Raw genomic sequence first — 8,485 nt, forward strand, 5'->3', positions numbered from 1 at the left:
TTGTAAAGGGACTTGATTTTCCCTGTATCCGTACAAAAGCAAAATCAAATGGTCCAATCACATGAGCTTAATACCGCATCACACACAGATTTAAACACACTGTCTATGCCTGAAATAATAATACTCAAATAATTCAATCTTCAAACTACACAACTACCTGTCATTAGACTATACTGATATGTTTCTTGATAGTGGTCAATTTGATATGGCATTGTATTTAATTCTCACATGTCCTAACATGAATTAATAGTGTAGCTATTTTCCATTCAACCAGTTAAATAAAATGCATTTAAATATAAACTTACTTTCAGTACAGCCAATACATTAATATAGTAACTATTCAAAAATAGAACTAGTTAAGTAGCCTTCTGCATTACATGATCAATATGCATGCCCTGTAGGAATAGCTGAAGCAAATTTGGGGACACACAATGGATAACAGAGTAGAGAGCCTATGATAATGAAGGACAAGTAGAACTCCATACCTGCACTTGGGAATTTCTTGTTGGGATGCAGAATATCTGCATGGTATAATGGAAACACTTCACTTTAAGTGTACATACAATTTCCTTGTGGAACACACCTAGTATATCACAACTGAATATTGTAGATTAGAATGTTGGCTTGTTTTTAAAACATGTCTAGATGGTTTGATTGACATTTTATCTTACCTTCACCAACAATTTAATAGGTGGCATGTCCATATCTATGATCATCCAGCTGACATGAGATACCAGTTGTTGTAAAGATACACTCTGACCTGTACTTTCTGTGATATATTGAACCCTGACACCTATCTGCTTCTATATCCTGTGGTCTATGTAATGGTGGCAAGCATATAAGGTGCAAACAATCAGGTATGAAACAGTGACAAACATGTATATATAATTACATATGCATAATTGCATTTTGTTTTATAACACCCCATCATGTCTTCTTATTTCCATTGAACAGTACTCATTACTTTGCTCAGGGTGAAACAACCTCTTCTAACAATTAATGTGATGCAAGTCACCACCTCTGATCTCAGTCAGTGCAGGGTTTGTGTGTATGGTTTCTGGGACACTGGCCCTTTTTGAAGTGGTGCAAGGGCTCTCGGTAATAGTTACATGGGATATCTATTGCTTCCTTGATTGCTTCCTGGAAGATCTCTGTTTTCAGGGCTCCCTTGTAGAATGACTGGTTGGGTTTGTCATGTAAACGTAACATTGATGAGCCAGAACTCTAGAAATAGGGTCTTTCATCCTCCATGTGATTATTCATGAGATGTATAGCTCATCATCGATAGATCATTTATCCAGATTTATACTACTCCAAATGATTATTCATGAGATGTATAGCTCATCATCGATAGATCATCTATCCAGATTTATACTACGTGAAATCAGCTGCTAAATTGTGCTTAATGGAGCAGATTGCCCAACTTGTACAATACCATAGCCTAAAAGCTTAGTGGAGTAAAAGTTGAAACTAGCATGTCTGTGTGAAATGGGATATCAATCACTGGTACTTCAAAGACTACATGCCTGGGGGCAAATGATTGTTGTAGCTTTGATATAGGACCAACTAAACCATCTTGTGTAACATGCGTGAGGCACTTTAATGCATGAATGGTCCATAGAGTCCAGAAAAAGTGTTTGATGTCACTGTATCAGAAATTATATTTGGCATAACCAAGCACTATTATGAATAAAGATAAGAATCTGAATGGGTGGCCTTACAGGGATTAATCAACATATGTCTTTAACCAAGGGCAGTACAGAAACATCAGTGAACAGGGGCACCTCAACTCAGTCCAGTGTTTAGAATGATGTATGAAGGGAAGAACATGATTTTCGAAAACTCAATGTGTTCCTGTCTAACGGGAATGTGGAGTGTTACTTGAAGACACTGGACCTCATTACGACTGAGGCAGAATGGGTTAACGGGCTCCGCTAAAGGAGGCAGACTTGTTAAACCCGTTCTGTCTCATTACAAGCTCCCCTCGCGGGACCTGGTAAGTAACGCCTAGTCAAACCAGGCGTCCTTACCGGGTCCCACGAGGGGAAGAGGGAGCAAACAACGGGCCGCTCGTAATCGGCCCGTTGTTTGCACCCTCTCCCATTCCCATTGAGCCCTATGGGGGCTCAGATGGGAATGGGGAAGGTCTGGGGCTGGATTCCTGGAGGGAGCAATTACCGGGCCCTGCGAACTCGGAATGGCCCGGTAATTCCCCATTATGGGAACTCGGATCCGATTTCGGCGGCAGCCATGCCGCCAATAGCGGCATAGCTACCGCCAGAGTCGTAATGAGGCCCACTGTCTTAATTTGTATAGTTTAAATCTGAGTTTTTAGTTTCTATAAGATTACCACTTTTTACTACATGATTTGCATTCATGTTTTTGAATCTCATGGTCTAGCAAAGACTACATGTATTGTTATTATATTATGTTAGAAACCTTCATATGGATAAAAATGGTGGGATATTAAGATGCAGTGAGATTAACTACTTAATACTACCAAGTATGTTGGTAAAAGCAAGGGGATGCAGGAGTTATTGCACAATAGGCCACACATCTCAGGTCTAATCTTTCCTATGTTGTAGCTCATGAAGGGAGCAAACAGTTTAGTGCATTCAATGCAAATGATATAGGTGTAAGAAGAGGGTGAACAATCAGCATCTTCATTGGGATTGATTTTGGCAAGTTAGTGACAATTCTGCCTAGGAAGCAGTGGATAGAAAAACAACAAATGAGAGGTATCTACTACCAAAACCAATCAACTCTTCCACCTTGTAGTGCAAAAAGCCAATTTCTCCCGTCACAAGCCATCTCTGTATTCAAAGTAACACATAGTTCCAATGTTTTTGGTATCAGACCTAAGCATTGGGAAGCCTTCTGGAGGATGAACACCCTTTAGCACCCTGGAAGGTGGTGCTGGCCAATCAGGATGCTTAAACCACAAGCTGTATTGTCTAGTACAAGCCCGCATTCTGAGCATCCTGGTTGCTGCTAGCCAGCGCACCCTTCCCTTCTTTGCTCCTTCTTTTCTTCCCGCTTTCCCAGTTAGATCCTATGAAGTTGGTAAGGTTGAAGCAAACTATATTTAAAATAAAAGAAATCTTACAATCAGGCTTGGCGCTCCCCTCTTTTTGTGGAGTCCATTGCCGTGTTGATGATTTCACGGCCGTCAACACAGAAAACGGGCTCTAAAAATCAAACATGGGGCAACACATGATTTCTTTTTTGTATAAGTTATAATCACCGTTAGCACACGCATAGGATGTACATGGGTGCTAATGGCAATACAACCCTTGGGGGTGGCCCGACTGCCGCCGGTAATGCCTCACTTCACTCTGGCCCTTAACTTGGCTGGAGGGCCGTTAGCAGCTGGGTCGGTCAACCCCCTTGTGTTATATTTCCCAAATAAAAATTCAGATATCACAACATATTGCAACACCCGATTTAGAGTCTAACGTTATGTGAGGCTACTCATGATTTCTTTTTTAAGGTAATAGACCAGGTTAGATTTCAATAGCCAGAATATTATTACGTTAGACAACAAAGGCCTTTGCAATGTTTTCAGGATACATGTTGATGAAGGAGACATATTCATTGAACATAGAAAAGGTATACAAACATCAATAACGGTAATGTTACTCTTTCTTGGTGAGGAACATCCTTTCACAGCTGTATAGTTGGCCCTTGAATGGCTTATGTTTGAAAATAATTAGAAATGTAACCAATGGCTGCCTTTGTCCTTGCTGACACCAATGATGATCTGTTTCATGATCATGGGCTTGTATGGGCTCAGCAAATGAAGGTGAGTGATTTTGCTAAACTCATGCCACAAATATCAGTATATCAGATGAAATTAAAGATAATAGAGCACATGTTTTGAGGAGATGCCATTCTCTAATTACCAGGTAATCTTCAAGTGATTCAGCAATTTACACATGTAGCATACATTTATTGACCTTAAAACAAATAATAAGGTGGTGCTTGATATCAAGACACCGTATTGTGTACTGGACTTGATATTGAAATCGTAATATTGGAGCCCGCACTAAAATGAGATTGATAGATTGGATATATGTACCTTTCCGTGCTCCAATCTCAGTTTTTAGTTTCCACATTGCTGATAAAAAAAAATACCTATGTATGCATGAGTTTGTTCAAATCCCTCGATCCCTTAATGCTATTTTGAAAGTACACTATATGATCTGTACATCATCAATTCTGCTGGGGGTGGAAGTAGGCTTCTGAATATGTTAATCTGTTATGCATTTAATCATATGCCCTTTGTTAATGGAGCGTTTTTGTTTTTTTTTGCGTCAAGAGATGGACTAGTACATTCCATAACTTATGGCAAGAAAATATTTCAAAATTGGCCCCTTTCTCTCTCATGTGGCCCTCGATGAAAAAAATAACCTGTCACCCTGCCCACAATTGCTTTTAAAAAGGACCATGAATGGCTGAATTAAGATCAACATATATCCACAATATAATTTGTAGGTCATCAAGTATTCGTTGATTCCATGATAAAATAGGCTTTCAAGTACAGTTCACACGCCATTTCAATGGATTTTTTCATGTGAACTTTCTGCCAGCTGTGCATTTGCGTCATATACATGAAATGCCTAAAACCGGTGCGTTTGGTCGGTGTTAATTTCAAATACACACAATCTCCATCCTCCCTCTCCCATTCTGTCTCCAAATTATAGACACTCCTTGCAAAAATGAAACATACAGTTGAAAAGTGATTGACATAAATATTAAAACATTGATTGTTTTGGGGTCATTTGTTTACATTTTTAAGTTAACCACTTTTTAGATCTTTAAGATTTTCTTTCATATTACTGCCAGTCTGATTTCTATTTGTACAGAATGGTGCCTATTGGTGTCATTTTCACCTCCGGTGGAGGGCAAAAAGTGGTATAAACACCAGGCGTGATAGCAGTATGCCTGGTTTAATATCACTTCTCTCGCACGAGGCGACTTTTCTAATGTTGGCAGGTGCAGTGCGGGTACTGAATTTGATTACTATTTGTGCCTAACATTAACAGTCTTGTGACGCTTGTCAACACAGGAAGTTTTCCCGCTATCATGTCATTTTCATGCTGTCAGAAAACCGCCTGTTTTCCCAGAGGATTCCATTAAATCTCCCTGGCACTTTGCATACATTGTGAGAAGCATGTATCCTTCCTTGCATTGCAAAGTGCAAGAAATGTGTGTATGTTAGCATTGATCTGCTAGATTTATCACACACGTAATGCACTTCATTTAGCAAATAGCAGCAATTGAATGGAGGGGATGAAAGTGTAGTGTTCTGAAGTTATTGGTTCAGGAAAGGTGTATTTTGATTGATTGCATTCCCTAACTTTCACTGCCCAGCACTCTTTCCTAACTATCTTGTGCTTACAAGCTCTGGAGGAAGTTCGTATTCCATTCATGGTGTGGTCAGGCAACGGACAGGGTATTGGGTGCCCCAGCAGCACACCAAACGCATGCCAAAGGCAAGCCTGTCCAACCCATGCCTAGGGCCAAAGCCTTTTTCTGATGGCATAGATTGTGCAAGGATTGATTCCCTGGAATATAGTATCAATCTTTGGATTCAAGCTAAGACAACCTGTACCATTAAATGCCACTAAACAGGCAGATGTGCCTGGGTTCTCTTTATTCTGCTTGGCATTATTCCTCATCGGTAGCATACTCAAATCCTGTGAGACTGCTCTGAGGCGCGTGTTAATGAATGGGACATCCGTTTTTTACCTTTTTCTTTTACCCATGAGCTGATATCTGAGGAAAAATCGGGCGTACTTTGCCATACGCAGACATACATGTCAGATATCAAACTGTCCCCCGATTCGTACAAATAACCAAAGAATTGTAAAATCCTGATGTAATTATGAATGCCTTTGAAAAGGGGGGTGCCTTTATTTATAAGACAGATCTATTAATTACAAGTACAATATCTCCGGTTCCACCTGCACCAGACATACCTTTGGTGAGGATCTCCCTAATGCCTAATACTAACATTAATATGATACTAATCTACAGGCCACAAACATGCAAGATATTTTATTGTGAATTTGCTATCTAAATTGACACGTAAATGCCATCACTTGCTACCCAACTAGATTTGTTAGAATATCTAAATTATTTGGTGTACATAGCAATGACCCCCCACACAATATAGTTCATCTACTGAAGTCTGTTGAGGACCTGTTCATTGATCATATCAAATGTTTACCTCTGTGCTTAACATCCTTATGACTAGATATATAAAATAGACTTGGTCAGATCACGCCGGGGCCTCTTTTCTTGCCCCAGTAAGAATATCATAACCAGGAGAAATGATGACTCCAAAATAAATAACTTGCAATCATGGAATCTGTTTACAAAGAAAAATGTCAGGGCACGTGTGACCTCTATGCCATCTTAAAACACTACTCCCTCCAACTCTGATTACATTCTTTCTCTAATCACAGGTCATATGCAGGAAGGTATGGAACCGATTGTCCCTACTAAAGGAAAAGTGTCCCTCAAAGACATGAATGGTTTCCATAGGAGGTCAGTCTCATAGGCCAAACCTTGAGAAACATTAAGAGACAGTGTAGACAGTCATATGACCCACAAATCAAAGTCCTCCCTAAAAGGCAAGTGCAGATTTATAAAATCATGGTGTTAAAGGCCAAAACGTATTATTTTAACCACATAATGCTATTGCTTCTAATGTGGCTCCATTCAGCTATTCATGACTTGTCTAACCCACAGCCCTTGGACCTGCACATCATTTCCTTGCAAGCTCTCCTGGGTAATATGTCTGTTTATTTGTTCCAGGGTACAAATTTAGAGAATGAGGGCATATGTGGCAGGCTCTGTGAGCCATGTGACCTCAGCTACACCTGTAATTAATCAGCCATCATTGAGTCTCACTCCAAATATGATTGGAGAAAGTGGGTGCATTAATAACTCAGCAAGTTGGTTGGTAACCCCTCAAGATGCGCTACTGTCTAAAGTAGCATGGAGATCCTTGTTTAGTTTCCCACTAAACCGTGGTACGATACCTGAAATGTGGAAGGAAGCAGTTGTCTACCTGCTACTTCAGAAGCCAACATCCGGACAGTTTCTTGTTTACTGTTTATTGCTAAGCACAGAGAGCATGTTGTGGTTAGCCAACTCTAAGTATTTGTAGAACCTGTAAGCACCCGCTCACTTGGGCTTTAGGCCTAGCTTCAGCACAGGGCTGGTTACCACATCCACATATCACCTAAAAAAGGAAGGCAGTGGATCGAGGAGGTGATGGGGCCCGGATTAACTCCTGCCTCCTTCTGAATTGTCTGGAATGCTTTGATTTCCTTGTCACAGTGTTGGGCTAAATACATTTTTAACTGACAGATTTCTACCAGAGGAAGTAGGCTCTTTTTCTAGGAACACAAGATATCTGACATGCACGGTTCCACAGGGTTCAGAGCTCTGTCCACTTCTTTTTAATGTTTATATTGTCCTGCTGGCTGTGGTAATTCACCTGAACAGATTCAGTTTTAAGATCTACGTTGATGGCAAACAAATCCTGGTAAAGTCGTGGGGTAAAGTGTTTTAGAGATTGCTTATGATCTATTTAAAAAAAAAAACAATGTACACCAAAACAGAAGTCTTGGCCATAAAAGCAAAACTAGACGTTCAGACTGTAGTATTGTGGCTTGTGGATTTCAGCCCCTGCACCAGACATTCCCTATAGTGAGGAATCTGACAATTATCACACAAAGCTCCCGTTAGGCCTACAAGTCTCATCTATAGTGACAACATGAATTTTCAACTAAAACATTGAAATGTCTACTCCGCTTTACATACTTTTCCCATGAAGTCATGGGTATGAATGCCTTTGTATCATGTTGCCTCGACTTTGTCAACAGTTTCTAGCTTGGTCTCTGGGCAAAACATATGATGCAATTGCAGAGAGTCCAGAATGCAGCAGCAAGTCTTCTGCTGAATTCTCAGAGATGTGAGCACATCTCGACTAGGCTGATATTGTTGCACTGGCTTCTGGTAAGGAAGTGGGTCATTTGACATGTGTGTCCTTAGTTCATAAAACCATCGATGATCCCCGATTTATGCCAATAATGGCCAGAATCTTTCAGGATCATCCCAGTAGACAGTGATGCTCACAGTCAAGCGGTACTTGTCCATTCCGAGATTCCAGGAAACAAAGATATATGGGGATTCGTCTACTGTTCTGGGATCATGGTGCTGGGACAATCTACCAGAGCATCTGTGAAATGAAAGCAACTGCCTAATGTTCAAAAGAAAGCTTAAGACCACGCTGTTTAAAAGAACGCAATTTAACTGTGACCGATGCATGGAGATTAATCTTTCTCCTTCATGTTTGCTGCCAAGATGGCCCTGGGTGAATGTTAGCACTCTATTAAACCCACCCACAAATAAAAATGCAAACACAACTGCAGCACACGCAACTATGGTTTTCATTGATTGGAATTGGCAT

This window comes from Ambystoma mexicanum, chromosome 12 (genome assembly GCF_040938575.1).
Source record: "Ambystoma mexicanum isolate Mex_15411 chromosome 12, UKY_AmexF1_1, whole genome shotgun sequence".
NCBI lineage: Eukaryota > Metazoa > Chordata > Amphibia > Caudata > Ambystomatidae > Ambystoma > Ambystoma mexicanum.